Source organism: Cheilinus undulatus, linkage group 18 (assembly GCF_018320785.1).
Source record: "Cheilinus undulatus linkage group 18, ASM1832078v1, whole genome shotgun sequence".
Classification (NCBI taxonomy): Eukaryota; Metazoa; Chordata; class Actinopteri; order Labriformes; family Labridae; genus Cheilinus; species Cheilinus undulatus.
In genome coordinates, this window is record NC_054882.1 from 6,634,293 (window position 1) to 6,654,703 (window position 20,411).

General features: G+C 40.9%; 1 protein-coding gene across 2 annotated transcripts in view; it reads left to right on the top strand.

Annotated features, from left to right (window-relative positions):
* Positions 1-20,411, top strand: part of gfra4a (GDNF family receptor alpha 4a) — a 571,203-nt gene that overhangs the window by 47,777 nt on the left and 503,015 nt on the right. The window contains exons 1-2 of one of the 2 annotated variants that reach the window (XM_041812126.1): positions 1,202-1,281; positions 19,085-19,179. The gene's annotated coding sequence lies outside the window, so the exon portion shown is untranslated. Of the gene's footprint in view, positions 1-1,201; positions 1,282-19,084; positions 19,180-20,411 lie in introns of those variants that run through there. The other variant, XM_041812125.1, reaches the window with a different exon arrangement.

A 20,411-nucleotide genomic window follows, 5' to 3' on the forward strand; every position in this document is an offset into this window, starting at 1 on the left:
ATTCAAAGTCTTTACAATTTGACATCTAAGAACATTCTATGGAAAATGTTACTCAATTTGTAGATGCTGTTTTTGCAGATTGGTGAACCTGAACTCATCTTTATTTCTGAGAGACTCCTAAAAGGTCCCCTTTATACCCAGACGTGTCACTAAGTTGCTGACAATTAATTGTATTACCTCCAATTTCCACATACAGCGAACGCACCACGAACCGCCGGCGAATTGTACTGCAGAGCACATCGCTCCCTCTCTAGTCTATTAGAGCATTTCCACAGCCGGCTCTCCAGACCGGCAGCAGCCGCGTCCTTGGAGATAGGCTGAAGGTCTATTTTCAGCACTGGCCGTTGCAAAACCGCGTCAATACCCGTTGATCAGAAAGCTCCAGAAGAGGAAGTCACAGGCGTAGAATATCCAGTTCTTTCAAAATACAACACAATGCACGGACTCCCGATTGTAAATCATCACTGTATCAACATTACGTATCATCCTGCAGCAAGAGCAAAGGATCGCTGAGAGGTCATTGGGTCACAGAGCCACAACAGCGCAATTGATGAGGAAAAGTTAACTTTGTACAACTGAGTACATTTAGCCAAAGAATTTTACATAAAACACAGATCCTTTAAGCAAACATTAACCTTTTAACTTCCTAATGTACTCACCCAATGGCAGAAGCAATAATATCATGGACTTAGACCGGAAAGGATGATAAATCAACCCCTAAAGGTAAAATAGTTTGCTGTTGACATACTATTCCTGCATGAACTCGCAGTTCAGCCAATAATCTCACGTTAAAGCATGTTTAACCATTTATTATGCAACATAATATGTTTGGCGTCAGGCTCCGACTGAATCACTCCTCACAGATTTTTCATACAGAACTTGAGGAGTGATAGTTAAACAACTTTAACCCCCAGTTGGAGCCAACAGGTGGATGCTGGGGTGGAGGTGGGTTGAAGGCGAGAGCACAGCATTGATCCAGGCGTAGCAATGTAGCAGAGGAAGAGACCGGAACTCTTGCAACTTAAATAGCCCACTGGTTTAGGAGGATGTGAGTCATGTGATTTGATTAAGATGCATGTCAGGTGTGAATGATTGTGCTGGCAGAGCTAACTCACAGGCTTCGTTTCATTTCTCCCCGTGATCTCTTCCTGCTGATCAGGGCTGCGTGCTGTGCCGCAGCGCTCTAGACTCACTTCCAGTGGGCGAGGTCGCTTGCCTTCGGTCGGACCAAACCCACGGCGCTTCAGTGCGCGGCGCAGTCGTCCTGTGTGGAAATTGCAGGTTAGTTGCAATCCTTCAGATGTTTTTATGAGTTCCAATTACTTTTCCAGGCTTTTGTTTCCCTGTCCCAACCTTTTTGAGAGCAGCAGTCAAATTCCAAATAATGCCCCAACTTATTTGGAATTGAGGCTGTTTACTCCATCCCATGGATATTTGAAACAGTCTGTCTGGCATGTCAGGTTACCTGTCCATAAAAGTAAATCCCAAATATCATCCTGTGAAATATGAACCCACATAATGACAGATGGAAGCAGTTAGGTGGGGATCAGCACAGTTTTTTAAATCTTTAAAACAACAACAGACCATTCAAAGTCTGCATAATGGGACTCTTGTATTTTTATAATGTAAGTGAAACATTAACTGTGTTTTGATGAATATTCAAAACAATTCTGTGCAATCCTTTATATAGCATGGTTCCCAGAGGCTTAACTCCATGCGCTGTATTTCTGTGACAGAACCAAGCAGCCACCATGACAGCTGTCTCCTTCTGTGCATCTCATGTTCAGTAGACCTGCTACATGCATAGATACAGTCCATCTGCTGTAGGAGCGGATGTTGGATGTCACATGAAAGGGAGCGTGTGAAGCTAACAGTAGCACCAGGAGCTGTGAAATTTGTGCACAGACTTCACATGCACAGTCATCTAGTAAATTCAGTACTTATTGGGATAAAGTCGACATCATTTATCGCTGCACTAAAGGAAAACGTTGAACATTTTTCTTATGGCGGTGGAGTGTACACCTATATTTAGACTGAGGAAATTACACTAGTAGATGCATGTTTATGTAACTTTAATGCTCCTACTCATGATCCTATCAGCGCCAGCAGCTCGTTTTTGTCCGCTCTTTCCCTCTCATACACATGTGCACCCACGTTTATTCAGAGGCTTCTTCAGTGAATGAAAAAGCTACATCCCTGTGTCAAACGGTCACGTCAATCTCCTCATAGTTCACGCTGAGAGAATATCATAGTCAGACACCATGAATAATTCAAGCATATATATGTAAAACACGTCAAATAAATATTCAAACTTTATGTAAACAATTCTGAAACAAGCCACCGATCCACACACATCACTGCAGCACTCATGACCATATGGAAGCATTTGTATATGCTAATAGATGTTTAAGTAAGTCAGGAAACACTGGAAAGCAGATGGAAGTTGCACATCGTAAGTGCAGAGCGGTGCAGCGCCCCCTGCTGGGCACTGTGGTCTCACTGTCAGCTACTGTGGAGAAGATGAAGAGCACAGAGGTGTGAGGGTCAGGACACTGCAGAGGCTCAGCTGTGGGGGAGTTCATCTGTCCAATGCACACTATCACTCATATACTCTATATCAGGGGTCATCAAGTACATCTGGACAAGGGCCGGATTTAGTCCCAACAGAAACTCTGGGGGCTGGACTTTCAAATACACAAAAATTAAAGAAATGTTTTATATTACTTTTAACCCTTTTTTAAAATACTTTTTGTCCCCTTTTGCCTCTTTAACACAATTTTTAAAAGATTTTAACCCCATTTAAACCACTTTTCATGCATGTTTTATCCCCTTTGTGACACTCTTATCAATTTTTGCCACTTTTCTTCTATTTTTGCCACTTTTAAACCCCTTTTCATTACATTTTTTCAACAATTTTTGCAACTTTAACACCAATTTTTCCCACTTTTAACCCTTTTTTGATACTTTTTGCCTCTTTAACCCAATTTTTGAAAGATTTTAACCCAATTTAAAACACTTTTCATGCATGTTTTATCCCTTTTGTGACAATCTTTTATCCAAGTTTTGCCACTTTTCTTTTTTTGTCACTTTTTAACCCCTTTTCATTTCACTTTTTTAAAACATTTTTTGTAACATTTAAACCAATTCTTCCCACTTTTAACCCATTGTTGATACTTTTTACCCATTGTTGCCTCTTTAACACAGTTTTTGAAGGATTTCACCCCCTTTAAACCACTTTCCTGCATGTTTCATCCCCTTTGTGCCACTTTTTTTTTTTATCAATTTTTCCACTTTTTAACCCCTTTTTTTAAATTACTTTCTTGCACTAATTTTTTTGTCATTTGTAACCAATTTTTGATACCTTTTCTGCCTTTTTTCCTCTTTACCATTTCTTGCCACATTTAACCTCTTTTCACCACTTTATCTGGTCATTTTTGCAGCACTTCTGCCAACCTTAACCCTTTTTAAAATACTTACTAATTATAACAGTAAATATTAAATAAAAACGGATCAAATGTTAAGTCATTCTAAAACTATTTCAATGTTATTTTTTGTGGGAGGGATTTAGCAGCTGCAGTGCAGTGCATCAGTGCTCTATATGTATGCATGCATTGCATTAGCACAGTGCAGTATTTATTTCCTCTTGACAATTTTAAACCAGAAATCTGCTCCCCTTTTACAGCTCTAGTCAGATTTGAAGCTGTCTCTAACACTTCATATGAGGTGTAACTACTGAGCTTATCAGTCATTTCATGACATGGATCATTGAGTTAGGCTAACTGCTCTACTCTCTGAGTGTCTGCTTAAAAGGACCAATCAGATGCTTCTGAACATCCATGAAACATCCAACCTTTAAGACGTTTTGTCTATATTTATGTGCTTGTTATGGTCAAGACTGGAGGCTTTGCTAATGTGTTATATCTTTCATGCCATCCATCTTTCATCTGTGCCAGTTGTCCTGTTCCATTTCACAGGAGGTGGGACCCAATCCCAGCAGTCATTGAGCCAAAGGTGGGGTACACCCTGGGCAGTGTGCCACTCCATCCCAGGGGCAGAAATATAACATTTTAATTGCTGAACAGAACACAAGCCTCTTTCAACTTTCACTCTCATTGACTTTATTACATAAGATAAACTTAAGCAGATGGAAAGACATGGACTATAAAAATGAAGTTTCCTTTATTCACATTGTGGCAGGTAGACTATGGATATCAGATAGCATCAGAGAGAGGCAGAAGGATTTGACTCCCCAAACTCTGATAACTTAATTATCTTTTTATGTTCAAACCCTCACTTACAAGAAAAGGGCGACATTTAAAAATTCACTTTTTTAGAAAAGGACTGTTTCAAGTGATTGAAGCTTCAAAATATCTTTAAAGAAGTGCTCATTTAAGGTCTTTTGACTACTTCAAGGCAGCAGAATGAGCTGTAAATACCACATTTGCATATGATTCCCTTGATAATGTTTTAAAGATAGGGGTGCTGGCTTGCCTCAGTTGTTGGATGAGGCTTTTCTTGCAGCCGTCCAATGGTTGCAGGTTAGATTTCTGGTCCTGTTCACAAGGAAGAAGCAACTATGCCAACCGGTTCAAAATTAGATTCAGGAACCGGGACCGACATGGAGCCCAGCCGATCTGAAATACCTAAAAGTAGAGATGCTGCTCTTTTGCGTCAAAAGGAGCCAGCTGAGGTGGTTCAGGCATCTGGTCAGGATGCCTACTGGATGCCAACCGTTGGAGGTCTTCCAGGCATGTTCAACTGGGAGGAGACCCTGGGGTAGACCCTGGAATTGCTGAAGGTTTTATATGTCTCTGGCCTGGGTACGCCTTAGAATCCCCCAGGAAGAGCTGGAAAATGTCCCTGGCGGGGAGAGAGAAGTCTTGGTTGACTTGGATTGCCTGATGCCACCAGGACCTGGTCCCAGAGAGGAAGAAAAGGGATGTATGGATAATCACAAGTGTGATTAAGATACTTTTCCATAACAGAGCAGCCCTAGCGTCTTATTCCCATACAAGAGTAAATATTCAGTATTTGTTCCTTCTTTTGGCATCCAAATCGGCCTCATCATCATACTCCAGTGCTGTGATTCAGCTGGTATCTCGTTCCTGTGAGCTGCAGAAATCTTAGCAACCTTGTTAAGTGTATTAACTTGAACAGAGCAGTAGAATCCACCCTCTGGGGCAGGAGTTTCTCAGCAGGATCTCTCTCTGATGTCCTTGTGTTTGGCTGTTTTTCTCTGTCTGTGTCTAAAGCAGCTGCAGGCCCCGGCACAGGCCCGGTTCAGCAAACCTGCTCACAGACAGGTGTAACACTCACCGGCTTGCATAAACCTCCAGCTGGTCCTCAGAATGAAATAAACATGTTTTGGTTATTATTCCTCCTCTCTACCTCTTGGCAACCTGCTGGCCACATTACACAACAGCACATGCCTGCACACAGCGCACACTCACCAGCCCAGATGTGTGGTATCCAAAGCAGGGCGAACGAGGGCCAACACATGCCTTCTGTTTTCAAATATGGCAGAGCAGGTGGGTTTCTGTGCTGCTCAAAGACGTCAGCGCGTTCAAAAGCACCTCGACCCCACTGCCGGGTGCGTCTCTTCGGGTGTCAGAGCGATAATTTGTCCGCCTGACAGACAGGCGTCTAATGTGAGGACTGGACTGCTTCCATCCCTGGCTCGCCGTGTCCTCGGCTGTCTGTCCGTCTCACTCCGTCCCGCCTTTGATCAAATTCGGCTTTGGAATGAGTCAGACGTGAACATGCACTGACGCACGGCCCACACAGATCCTGCACGCCAAATACACACATAGGAGGCTTAAATCTCCGCACTGATGTGTCTTTGCTTCACTGCTCTGCCTCCTTACATGTGTCTCCACACCTGTCCATCTGAATCCGTGTGGGCAGGGATGTATACGCTCCCTGCTGTGAAAAATGTTTTTCAAATCCCTTAATCCCTCCTCAAACACCTGTGTGTTGTTTTGTGTTCATATCACACCCTGAACTCTAAAGATCTGCAACACTGACAACAAAACAGGCTTCTATATGTGTACGGGGATTGTGCTCGGTAGAAAAGATGGCTGCTGTAATTTATTCTTAGTTGAGCCGGCAAAATAGCTCCAGATTTGTGTCATCCAGGTCTCAGTGGTATACAGTGTACAAGATCCTGCCTGCTTTTTTACATAATCACATATGAACAAGCATCTACCATGAAGTCCCCAAAGCTGAGATTTGCGACTCAGAGAGCTTAATCTGAATCAAGTTTAGAGGAGGAGTCACTTTCTTTTTAAGCCCAAGATCACTGCTACTCATTCATTTATTAATTTATTCAGCAATTAGTCGATTAATCCACAAATCATCATGCAACCTTACCCTAACACAAGTAAAAATCATTCATGGAGTTCTTTTTAACATTAGTTTATTCAATCCTTTAACCCACTGAGACCGACAAGAAGAGACAGGTTATTTAAAGTTCAGTAACTTTTGAACCTTAAATACACGCTTACCTTTTCTCCTCTTGCAGCCTGCCGTTTTGTCACTAATGACACTATCCAGCTCTTTACCCCTTATGGAGGCTTTTCTATAGAATGAGCTTTGTGTCTGAAAGATTCAACAACTTACTTTTGCATTTGTGCTGCCTGATCCTTTGTTTGAGTTTCTTTAATTTTTTCTTTCAGTTCTGACAAAACGTATAGTCAGGGCTGTACGTTAATTTTTATTGCCTGTAGCACTGGTGCTACAGAGGTTGTCAATCTTGTAGCACAAAACAAAAACCTGTAGCACAACATTTAAATGTTTGTTACAGCTCTAAAACAAACATGTAACCAAAATACATGCTTAGTACATGAATGTACTAAAACCAAAACAGCCTATATTGCAGCCCTCAATTAATGTCTACTACCCCTTTCCCAGTGGCCGAAAAACCAGTTTAAACACGCTAACAATCTGCTCCTGTCGGCAATGGGAGAGGCTCTAATCGGCATACAGAACCGTGTCGACTGACTCTGCAATGGACACAGGTTTTTATTGGCTCGCCTCTGATCGGCTCCAGTGGGAACGTCACACCCAGGTGAACGCGGGATGACTCTGGCATAACATGCCTACATCATACATTGCGCCCGTAACTTGGGGCGACAAAAGGACGCCGGCAGCTGAGGACGGTAAACCAGAGAACAACTCACTGTCACACTGTCCTGGCAGCCACACAACCACAGCAGACGACAGCAACAGCCTGAATATTCCCAGATAAAAGTGTCCTGTTTAGGAACACTTTTTTTCCCAGTAAAATACAACAGTGGACAAAGACAACAACAGTAGCGTTGACATTAGTCAGCAGCAGTGTCAGTGACAGCACATCGTCCAGCGGACCAATCAAAGCATTTGAAAAGGCTCCACTCAAACAAGAACGCCACTGTGACAAGGAGGAACAACAAAGTCTCACCTGCCAGTTATGAATTTCCCATGATTTAAGATCAATACTTTTATGTTGTTTGGTGTAAAAGACAAAATGACAAATATTTACACTAAAAGTGTTGTTAGCTGTGTAGTGCTTGAGTTTAAAAGATTCAGTCTGTCACATCTTTGTTAAATCCTTCAAATATAAACACATTCTTCAAACTCACAATTGTATTTTTTTGAAGTTTCACATCAAAAAAACAAAATTTTAAAATTTTTAAAATTTTTACGTGACATTTAAATATATAACATATAAAATACAGTCGTCTAATTTACTGAGGTTACCTGAACACATCATAGTCTGTATCTTTCAGCTCGTGAACTTCGCTAATTAACTTCAATTCTGCAGATTCCACCATGGATTTCTACACTGAATTAAGTTTAGGAGCACTAAACTGGCATTTTGACATAATTTTCAGGTTTAAAAAAATATCGCACATTCTGCTATTTGAAAATTGCAGCAGGCCATATTGAGATTTAATCTAATTTTCAATTAATTGTCCAGCCCTAGTCTGTAGAGTGAAATTCATAATCTGTGTTTTAAACTCTAGATATGTTGGAATAATGTTGCTGTAAACATGAGAGATCTTTGTGTGACAGAATTTTTGATTTAGATCATTCTGTGATTGTTGTTTAAGTAGATCTTTTCCACTAGGGAATTATTTGAATATATGAGATGGTGGGTGAATGGGGCTGTAGTTTTTTTTTGGTTTGTTTTTACAGCTGGAAATATTTCCTACTCATGAAAGAGTTAGATGTCTGAATACTGTGGTTAAACTCCTCATGCACTCCATGTCATATTTCTGCTGAGACTGAAAAAAATCTGGACATTCATTTACCTTAAAGCTTTTAGTAAAACTATGTTGGTGCAGTGATTTTCTCAGTAAATACTGTTTATTTCTCTGTGTTCCAGTATGCGACATGGCTTTTTTCCACCCATACTGTTGTCACCAAAGAGAGAGGCCTGCTATAACAACAAGGACTAAATCGTTCAACTGAAGAGAAACAACTGCAGATTCTCTTTGTCCTTGTCAGAATCTGAAAAAATGGTTCAATTATTTCTCTCAAAACTCAACAAAAGACGCCAATATCATACCGTGAAAATGATTTTCAAAACTGACTCAGGTTGTTCAAAATCACAAATACTCCCATTCTTCACACCATACTGCTTTATGACATGAACTCGCTTATTTCAAGTCTTTCTTTTGACCAACAAAAGAAACATTTTCTTTAGTCTGACTTCCTCCACCATGAAAAGTGGGCAGGCAAACCCACGGGGAAGTTCTTGCTCCACGCGTCACTGGAGCAGGAAAAATCCCCTTGAAAGGGCTCTTGGCAGCAGGTGACGTGCGACTGTGGCAAGGCAGGGGCCAGAGATTGGCTCTGTGTGAGGAGGTTTAAGCCGGGTCGCTCTCTGTATCAGAGAGGTGGCGTCTGCCATGCTAATGAGAACCGGCCTGAGGAGAGAGGGGATGTCTGCAGCTCCGGGGTCCGTGACTTTAAAAATATTCATTTATATTCAAATAAAATCAGCTGATAACTATTCTTCATGTTCTACAACTTCACTGCAAGGCAATACAATCCTTTGGAAAGACTGCTAAATAATCACTTAACTTTTGGCAGGCAGAGGCTGCATTACTGTTCTCAAAATGGCACAATTTCTCGATCTTTTCCTGATCAATACTCGGGTCAGGTCTGGCTCCAGGGGGGTGCTCCAGTTTCTCACTACAGGATGGTGACTCTTTTCCCATTCTGCCGATTCATAAAGGCTTTTTTAAATCCCTGTAAGTCTGGACCCTCTTCAGGGACCAATTTGCCTTAGGGGATAAAACCAGGAGCTGGTACCACCTGAAACACAGCTCCTGGATCAAAGGGACTCACAAACCCCTCCACCATGATAAGGCGGCGATTCCTGGAGGGGATAGTGCCTGTATAGACAGATGGGTGGATAGAAAGAGATTCTATGTCCTAAGACCAATTGGTTGGTCGGTGCACGGGTGTAATTATAGCCAACCAATTTTTTTTTTTTTTTTTTGGTTAACTACAGCCCTAGTCCCCTTCATGTAAAGCCTAACAGACCAAAAATTTGCCATGCAGCTTGGCCATTTATAGAATGTTGCTGAGGACTGTTGTAGCTGTCTAAATGTAGCAAATGTAGTTCATATGAGACTGTCCAGTGATGCTACCTGTGATTCAGTTTGTCAATAAGCCAGTAGCTGTATTTTTTTTTGGAAGCAATTACGTCTATGTTTATACACTACGTGTATGTCTATGCGAATGATATTTTTCTCTGATTTTCCTAATTAGTCAATGCAAATGACAGTATAATTTTTTTCAAAAATAAAAAACTCAAAATGCACTGTTCCAAATTATTATGCATAACAGAGTTTCAAAACATTTATAGGTTATTAAGATCTGAAAATGGCCATTTGTTGAATTTGCAGCATTACGAGGTCATATTTACTGAAATCAAAGCTATTTCAATCAAAAACATCTTACAGGCCAAGTTCCATGTTAACATAGGATCCCTTCTTTGATATCGCCTTCACAGTTCTTGCATCCATTTAACTTGTGAGTTTTTGGAGAGTTTCTGCTTGAATTTCTTTGCAAGATGTCAGAACAGCCTCCCAGAGCTGCTGTTGAGATGGTGCATTGTCATGAAGGTAATCATGTGACAGAAGGCACAGTTCTTCTTTTGTACCATGGAAGAAAGTGGTCAGTCGGAAACTTGATATACTTTGCTGAGATGATTTTTTTCACACCTTCAGGGACCCTAAAGGGGCCTACCAGCTCTCTCCTCATGATTCCAGATGAAAACATGACTCCGCCCCCCTCCTTGCTGACGTTGCAGCCTGGTTTGGACATCACTGCCCCTGTTACCTGCCCCATTATCCATAGGGATGGCTTATATCAACAGAACAGGCTACATAACTGGTGTTACAGTTTAAAATATTACTTGTGACTTTAACAGGCTGAGATGTTGAAACAGAGAGTACAAATGAATGCCTGCTTGTGCATTTTTTAATAAATGCATGTCTGATGAGCATAATTTGACATTTAAATACAAACAGTATCCACATGCAGACAGTTTTACCTCAAGGAGTTTCTATGCTTTAAGGTCACTGCCTGTGTACAGTTTGCGTGTTTCTCTGTTTGTAGCTGCCATCAATGCCACTAATGACACTTCCACCATCCACTGTAGTGACAGCTGTCATGTGTCTGTGAAAGGCCTTTAAACTTTAAATGATTAGAGAACAAACTATAACTGTAGTTTGACTTGAGTTCACTCTTAACAGCCCTCATGTTGCCTTTTTTATTTTATGACACTGTTAATATTCCCTAAATTCGATGAAACAGATCGTATAGATGACAGAGCACTGTTAGGAGAGTACTACAGCTGTCAGGGATGCTGTTAAATGATGATAAGTTAAAACTTTATTGCTCATTATAGAGAAAAGAACTCTATGAGTAAACACAGACGATACCAGAGGGAAAATATATGTTTAACAACGTGTCAGGCTCCTCTCTTCAGCTGAACTTTAAATAGAGAGGGTTAAACATGTTTCATGTTCGCTGTCAAAAACAACAAAGTGATATTAACCTAGCCTCAGTATTAAACTCCTGCATTAGAAACGAACCAGGGCTGTGTTCAGGTATCAAAGGGTGTGTGTGGGAAGTTTTTCACATGTGTGTGTTTGTTGGAGTGGTAAACAAAGACACATCATTATCAGTGCAATCACTGCAGCATTTCTGAGTTCTTACTGGATTTTAAATGTTTGCAGCAGACTGAAAATGTTCAGAGCTGTGACAAATCTACAAGTTAAAAGTCAGCCGGTGTGTAGGTGTGGACTATAGGAGGTAGGAAACTTCACTGTATCTTTAAACACTCTAGAAGAACTCCTACATTTATCTTATAAAACTTTATATGCTGATTTTAACGACTGGACTATTTTCTAATCTGTCCTTACACTTGAACAGCTGTTCAGATTTTCAAGGACATACATACTTAAGAGTAACAGCCTACTTAAGAGGCTTTTTGCAGCAAAGTCTGAGCCTGACAACAACTAAATTATATTCTGAGATTTCATGTGATGTCATATGCTCAGAGCTGTCCCATGTTTGCAGGAAAAGGCTTCCTACTGCTGAATGCTACAGGGGACCTGCCAGAGAAATTTGAGCAAATTTATTACAATTGAAATTTCTCTGGATCTTTGCTGAGATGTTTCGAGACATCAGCTATAGTCCACCTGTAATCAGTTAAATTGTACGTGATAAAGGCACACCTCTCTACAGAAGGCCTCACAGCTGCCAATGCATAATAGAGCAAAACCAAGCCATGAGGTCAAAGGAAAAAATCTGCTGCACTGAAGGTTCCCAAGAGCATGGCGGCATCCAGAATTTTCAAAAGGAAGAAGTTTGGCACAACCAGGACTCTTCCAAGAGCTGATCGCCCAGGCAAACTGAGCAATCAGGGGAGATAGGCTTTAGTAAGAGAGGTGACCAAGAACCTGATGGTCATTCTGTCTGAGCTCCAGAGATCCTGTGTGGAGATGGGTCAGAATCCTAGAAGGACAACCACCACTGCAGCCCTCCATTGATCTGAGCTTTATGGCAGAGTGGCTAGACGGACAGCTCTCCTCAGAGCAAGACTGCTTGGTCACCTCTCTCTCTATGGCCGCTAAAGAAAATAATTAAACATAGAAGAAGTGTCATGTAAATATTCACAGTCCAACCTCTTTCAACAATGCAAAATTTGTCAACTCTTCCTTTTTAAAATCAGCCAGATTAGAAGTGTATTTCCTGTCCACAATGCTCTTTAGGTCACCTTTCAGATTATCAGCAGGATTCAGGTCTGGGAGCTGGATGGGCCAATCCAAAACTTTAATCTTCCTCTGGTGAAGCCATTCTTTTGTGGATTTGGATGTACAGTGAATTCAGAAAGTATTCAGACTTCATGTTGCAGCCTGATGATGCCGTTGAAGAATCTTATTCTCATTAATCTACACTAAGTACTGCATCATGACAAAGTGGAAACAATATTTAAACATTTTTGCAAATTCTTAAAAAACAAAAAACTGAAATGTATTCCTGTAATATTGAGGCCCTTTGCAAAAACACTTTTTGCTTAAGGTGTCTCCCAGTTCTCTAAATTGTTGCTGAGACTTTGCTTGGAGTTTGCTAAAAAATCCACAAAAAAGCCAAGCTAGCTTTCATGTGCTTTGCACTGAGGAGAGGCTGTTGTTTAGCCTCTCTGCTGCCATGGTCAGTGGAGGGCTGCTGTGATGGTTTGTCCCATCTTCACACAGGATCTCTGGAGCTCAGTCACCATCAGGTTTCTTGGTCACCGCTCTTACTTAATCCCTCCTCCCCTGATTGCTCAGTTTGGCCTTGGAAGAGTCTTAGTTGTGCCAAACTTCTTCCATTCAAGAATTCTACAAGCCACACTGCTTCCAGAGAACCATCTGTGTAGCAGAATTTTTTGTAGCAGATCTGAGCCTTGACACGACCTGTCTCTGAGCTGCAGGCAGCTCATTTGACCTCATGGCTTGGTTGTTGTTCTGATGTGCATTGTCAGCTGTGAGGCCTTCCATAGAGAGGTCGGAGCCTTTCCAAATCATGCCCAATTTATTTTATCGCAGTTGGACTAAAATAAAAGTTTAGAAACATCTCAGCAGAGTTCCAGTGAAATTGGAGGAACCTGAGCAGTGATTTGGCAAATGGTCTTAATACTTATATCAAAATGATTTTCCTGTTTTTTAATTTCTTTTTTAATTAATTTGCTAAAATTTCTAAAATTCTGTTTTTACTTTACTTTGTTTTTTATTATTGAGAATAAAAGTGAAAATTTGCAACTGTAGCATCAGGCTGCAACATAAGAAAAACTAAAATCAGTCTGAATGCTCTGTATTTTTGCACCCGCCCAAGAATATTTGTTGACAATTTTTTCTTTTTTGCATTAGTCTTAGTCCGTATATGATCTTCTTTTTACCCCCCAAATTAGGAGTCATTTTATTGCTAATACTGCTTAGTGGAGGTGTCTTCGACTAAGGATTTTCATAGTCGAATCTGATTCGTCAGATTTTTCCTTAGTCGACTAATAGTCGAACAGCGCTTCCGCTAGACTTTTTTGTCCCTGGTCAAAATGACCTACAGTCCTCAAGAATTCCAGCCATTGAGAACATAAGCCTTTGGTTAACCAGGAAGACTTCACGTAGATTAAAATTCTGCTTTACGAGAAAGCTCTGGTCAAACTTTCAGACTCCTCCAAATTGAATCGTCAAATCGCCGACTATTCCGGGTCACCCCAGCTGCTTAGTGAAGGTCAAAATGATGGCCCTAGAAATTAGTAGCTAAAATATCTTAGTTGCCACCTTGTGGCCAATTGTTGCATAGGTGAGAGGGACTGATTATATTATATAACATATAACATATGAGCACATGTAATACAACACAGCATATTTAATGCATTTTTATTTTTAGCACTGCTTTGCCAGTAACTGATCTGTTCATGCCAATAAAGCAAATTGACCGCTAAAATTTACCTCCATTTTGGAGGATAATAAACATTCTGAAACATTGACAGATAATTTTAATTAAATATTTATTTTATTGTAATATAACTGTCCAGAAAAAGCCGGCCTGTGTTTAAATGTAGTTGATGACCTGTGCTTTGCAGACTAGAGTTCTGCAGTGTCAAAGCTGTACTGAAATGTGTCGGGTAGCTTCCTGCAGGACGACCCTGCATTTGTTTGGCTGCAGGCCTCTTGGTTGCTGTCTCCTGCTGTGCAAACATATTGGTCTCACTATCAAAAAGCACAGCCTGCTCTTTTAATTCAGAGTGAAAATGCCGTTTAGAATGGTGCCTCATTAAGCACCCAACAAGTTTTATTAATCTCCTTCTTGCTCATGCTGAAGTGACAAAAACAACATGGACCTGGAGCAGCATTTAGGATAAAACAAGCTAAACTGTACTCCTAAGCTAACCTTGACAGCCTCTTTGGTTCCCGTGTAGCTCTGCGCCCTACAAGTTAAGGACAGCACACTACAAAGAGAAGAAGCACTAATCCAATAACCTCAGCTGAACTTTCTCCTCTTCGGGCTGTTGGAAGCCTTGATGCTCTCACTATCAGCTCCTCAACAGGGACTTGTGTGCGTGTTTTTTGCTCCAGAATTGTCTGAGGCAGGGTGTGAAAGTGAGAAATTGTTTGTAGGAAAGGGGAAGTTAAGATTGTGTTAGTGTGTGTGTTGTTATCTGTGCTTGTTTGATAAAATGTATGGATGCCTATTTGTGTCTGTGCGAGCTTTCGCTGAGCCATAATGAAGGAGTGTGAAATCGTTCGTACAGTATGAATCATAAACCTGACTGCGGATGCGAGTCTGCTCCATGTTTGTGTGGAGGTGTGCGTCTGCGTGATTATGCGTGCTTATCTGCAAGTAAAACCCTTTTAGGCGACAAACTCTCCCTCTTCTCATATGTTTCAGCGCGTGCTTTATGCTGCATGTGTGAGTGTCGGTGGATTTAACCCTCTTACGTAGCTCCTCTCTTTGATTTGTGCGATGCTCCTTTCTGCTCCGATAACAAACTGCAGCCTCTCAGGAAGCCCAGCCCGCAGCTGCTCCATCTCTCTGCCCGTCCTCCATCTTCTCCCTCGCTCTCTCCGGCTTTTATGGAGCCAATAAATAACCTCACAGCGTCTCCATGTTTAACTTGGTTTTAGAGGCCAGGAGGAGCCAGCTGCGTGCGGCATCATTACACTTTACAAAACCAGGGTTCATTAGGGGGTCAAAAAGGATTCTAAAAAGTGTTCATCAACACCCAAGCAGAGCACTTTCAGATTTAGAGAAATGCTCTTCTTGATACCATAAGCATACCATACCACAAAGTTGGACAAGAAGATTGATTAAAAACTTTCAGGGCCTCCAGGCCAAGCAGAAGTCTGGACTGTGTTTACTTTAGCTAAAATATTGCAAAGGGAAAACCGCAAACCAAGCACGCCAAAAATGAAATAAGTAAAAAAGAATTTGGGGATGCACAAAGGTGCAGGAGTTAGTTCTGTCGCCACACAGCAAGAAGGTTCATGGTTTAAATCCCAGTCAGACAGGGCCTGTTCTCCCGGTGCATGCATGGGTTCTCATCAGGTACACTGATTTCCCCCACAGCCCAACAACATGCTGGTTAGCATAACTAGTGACTCTAAATTGCCCGTAGATGTGAGCATAAGTATCCTGCATCCAGAGGTTCTTGGGACTCCAGCTCCAAATACCTGTTTGCTACTCATCAGTAGATTTTTCACAGCTGTTTCTTAGTACGATGAAACTTTCTTTGATGGACCTTCATCTGAACAAACCAGTCTGCACTCTTGATCACACAAATCTTTTTACAGTAGGATGATCTCTTCAGTCGTGTGAAATATCCAGTGTTTTAATACCTTTATCAAGACATGGAGGGGCGCATCATATCACAGGCTCTCTTTCTCTCCATTATGAGCTATTCAGGTGTTTCCTGCACGAACTGCCAAGTCAGATGTGCACAATTTGGCAAAGCATGACATGATGACAGAAATGCCTGTTATTGGTTCTCACAACCCAAAACAATATAGTGGCTAATGCTAAGCTAGCAGCAGTAATGATCAAAAATGGATAAAAAAGATGTTCAGCATTGGAGTTACTGGTGTGGATTTAATCTTTAAAGACCCTGGAAAGTCACCCAAATTCCAGGCTCACTAGAAAAGCCTCAGAAAGGGGTACGACGGCATGGATAGTATCATTGGAACAGCACAGCCTTCAAGAGGAAAAACAGTGGCTACAACTTATGGTTCAGAAGTTCCTAAACATTTTTTGTAACCTGTCTCATTTTGTCGACAATGTCGGTCTCAGAGGGTTAAGCAAAAATCTGTCTGATATTGCCATCACTTGTCAGAGAGCTGAGTATTTTGAGTGCAGTGTCATTGTCTCTCTGTCATTAAAGGCTACCAATGATGCTGGTGTCATCACAGATACACCGTCATGACGCTGGAGGCAGACACTCGATGCAAGACAGATCTTTGTGATGTGATTTTAACTCTCTGAGGTCAAAGGATATTTTCTTGATATATTTTTTTAATTCACCTTTTTAAGGTACTTGCAAATAACACAATAACCAAGTGTTTTAAATCATTCAATCTCCGTTTTATGGATACCGAGGCCCACGCTTGTCCTAGAGGAGAGAGAGTAGCCCAAATGCTGAATTTTGAAATCCAGCTTTTGAAAATTTCTGAATCTCTTGTGAAAACAAGCCTTCGCACATGTGGACAAATTGTATTAGTGCTTGAAATAGGTTTACTAAAGTCTTAGCTTCACAAAAATGGTGGAATATATGAATAGATATACATTTTGTCATCATCGGCAATCAACGGGTCTAATTCTCTTCTTTCGCTCAGGTCTCTCGCCTTCCCTCTCCTGCAAAGACTGTGATAGGGAGGGCCTTCCAGAGTGTCAACTAGTTGGCAAAAGATAGATTCAACCATTTATGAATGAGCAGGTGACAGAAAAGACATAAGGTTTCTGCCCGACAAATTCATGAGATTAAGAGAGCAGATGCTAAAATGCCTTTACAAAGCAGCAAACAGGTATTTGAAGCTGCTGGTGCCTCTGAAGTCCCACAAACCTCAAGATGTAGGATCCTCCAGAGGCTTGCAGTCGTGTGTAAACCTACTATTCAGTGATGGAGTCATGTTTTGGCCGGAATCATGGGGAGAGAGCTAGTAGGCCCCTTCAGGGTCCTGGAAGGTGTGAAAATGACCTCATCAGGTATGTAGACTTCTGACAGACCACTTTCTTCTATGGTACAAAAAAAAGAACCGTGCCTTCCATGCTTGACAATGCACCATCTTATGCTGCAAAGAATACCTCTGTGTCATTGGCTGCTATGGACATAAAAGGAGAGAAACTCATGGTGTGGACCCATGCTCCCCTGACCTCAACCCTGCTGAGAAAGAAAGAGAAAAGATCTGTGAGGTTTGGAGGCAGTTCACAACACAACAGCAGCTCTGGGAGGCTATTCTGACATTTTGCAAAGAAATTCAAGCAGAAACTCTCTAAAAACTCACAAGTTCAATGGATGCAAGAATTGTGAAGGTGGAAGGTAGAGTCAGTCATTTGCCAAGAAGGAGCTACTTGAACCTCGGCCTCCTGCATATATGGGTGCCCCCTATCTGTAAGGGCATCTGTGCCTCATAGTTTCCCTTTCTTATAAGAGACACCAAAGCAACATGGTAAAAATACCACGCGTACTCGCATTTCAGGTCTATGCGATGCCCTGTGTCTGCTAGTGATGTTTTACAACTTGATTGACTGTACATTTGTCTGATTTGCAGATGGATACTGATCTATCCATCAGCAGATAAGTTTGCTGTATTTATTATTTGCTATGACATTATATACCCCTCTTTTCCATGCTAGTAAAGCCATTTGGAGCTTAAATGCATTGATATTTTTTGTTCATTCATGGTCCACATTCCTTCCGTCTAAGTAGTAGTTATCAGAGAAAATATCAGCTGTTATTTTCATCTTAGATTCGTATTCTTGACCTACTGTGAGAATTGCTGCCGGTCCCAAAGGTATAATCATAGAAACAGTGAGATGCGTACTTTAGCTTTTCTAACTTTGTTGCTTTCCCTCCTTAAAAGCTCCACTTCTCAGATAAACCCAGTGTACAGTTGAGATTTGAATGTGTGGTTGTGGTGTGATTGTTAGAATTAAAACTTGATCAGAAATGTTCAAAAGGGCAACCACCCACTCTGTTTCTAAGTTGGGTAGCAGCTCTTCTCTGCTGTTTAATCCAGATGGTGTTTTTTTAATTGTGTGCACCATAATTCACCTCAATCAGTTAATAATCACCTTAAATTCATTGGTAGGTTTGATTTTCTTCCGTACCACCATTTTTTATCAGATTCTGGGTAGAAGAACACATTTTCTAATGAGATTTCAGAAATATGTTTTCGAGTGTTGAAATCTGAGGTTTGTAGGAGTCTGTTCAGACTTCATGAATCATTAATGAAGGAACTCTTTGAGGAACTTTGTGAAATTCTCGAGTGGTTGCCCTCTAAAGAACCCCTAAAGGTTCCTGGAAGGCCTTTCACTTTTAAGAGACGAGATTAAGCCGAGCTAAAACAAACTTAAAGAGGTAGAGGCGTGTTCTGGTTCAGTCCCCACACATAAGTGGATGAAAGAGATTCACAGAGATCAGAGGAGACTCCCATTAATTGTGATCTATGTGTGTTTTAGGAGGGATTAGAGGGGCAGATGTAGGAAGCAGCCCTTACCTGTGTGGCCATTTTAAAGCTCTCTTGGATTTGAAAAGCAAATACAGCTACCACACTGGAGGAGGACAACCAGACAGCCAGAGAGGGGAAGAGAAAAACCTTTCCAGTGCAAAATTTAGAGTATGCTCAAGGAACTTTGACTGAACTCTGTTCTGTCTCTCTCAATATTCTGTTTAAGCGTGTTAAAGTTTGGTTCTAAATAGTAGAAATGCATCTATAAAAAAAAAAAAAAAATCACTCTGATTAAGCATCCAAAAATATTCAGGTCAGTATTTCCCATAATAAATAGCACATTTATGGTTTAAAACCAACTCTCTTCTGCTTTTTAGACAAACCATAAAGACTGTGGAAGCTTGGATCATCTGTCTCCTGCAGGTGCTGACATTTTGCTCCAGTGACAGCGTTTGGAGCCACAGGGGAGCAGGTTGGTAAATCCACAGAAGTGACACCTGTTTACAGGCTAAAGCATGCATTCATTAGCTGATAAAATGTCTATAATCCAATATTAGAGCCGCTTATTTTCACATCAAATAACTAAAACTAAACTCCTCAGAATACTGAACACCTGGATGTAAATCAGCCTGGTAATGACTATAATGACAAAAGAGGTTTCAGGGTAGTTTATTTGAATAAACGTCTGCCCCATATCCTGCCTATCAACATTCAGGGAGCAGAGACTTTATTTCTGTGTTCATAGGACTGTTTTTCACAAATGGACAAGTTTAAATAAGATCCAAGATGACAGAAAAGATTAGCTATACATGAGTTTGAGCTTTTAATGCCGAAATATGTTACTCTTAAACAGGGTGGACATTAACTTTTTGCTCACCAGCCACGGTGGCTAGTGGTTTTGCTTACTAGCCACTTGGTATTTCCACTAGCCACAATTTTGGTGTTTGGGAACTATGTGCCATGTGCCAAATTCGGTAAATATAGTATGACATGACACACATGCTCTATTTTCCCTCATCAATATGATCACTATCCTCTTTATAAAGCACAGAGACATGTGTCATCTAAGAGTCAGTGACTCATAGATCTTTTTCTTAAATGGGTATTAAGTTTATGCTACTAAAATACTGACTGGTTATTAGGATTAAAATACAGGAGATTACAACAACATCTCTAAGGCTCCGTTCACACTGCAGGCCTTAATGCTTAATTCTGATCTTTTCTTGGATCTGATTTTTTTCTTTGCCTGTTCACACTGCAGTCAACTTTGAAAAGATCAGGGACATTTCTGATGTAGAACCACATACAAAAGTGGCCTGAATCTGATTCGAAAAGGTCAGATTCAATGTGACTTGTGCTGTTCACACTGTCAGAAAAAAATCAGATACGAGTCACATTTGAGCAAAAAAATCAGATTCAGGTCACTTTTGACTGCAGTGTGAATGCAGCCTAATTTTGGCTCTAACAAATCTCCACCTGAGAATGTCAAACTCCTCCTCTTTTCTCCTCTATTTTCTTTTAAACTTTATGGTGTGAATGTCTTTAAATGTGTGAAATAAAACTCTAAAATGGATTAAATTATCTGTTTAAATAATAGATGACTTACATTCGGTGCATGAAGCTCACATTTGGAAAACGTTAAACAGCTGTACTGTCTGTTGGTTAAAAGGGACATAGTTACCCCCTTTAAGACAAGTTTATATT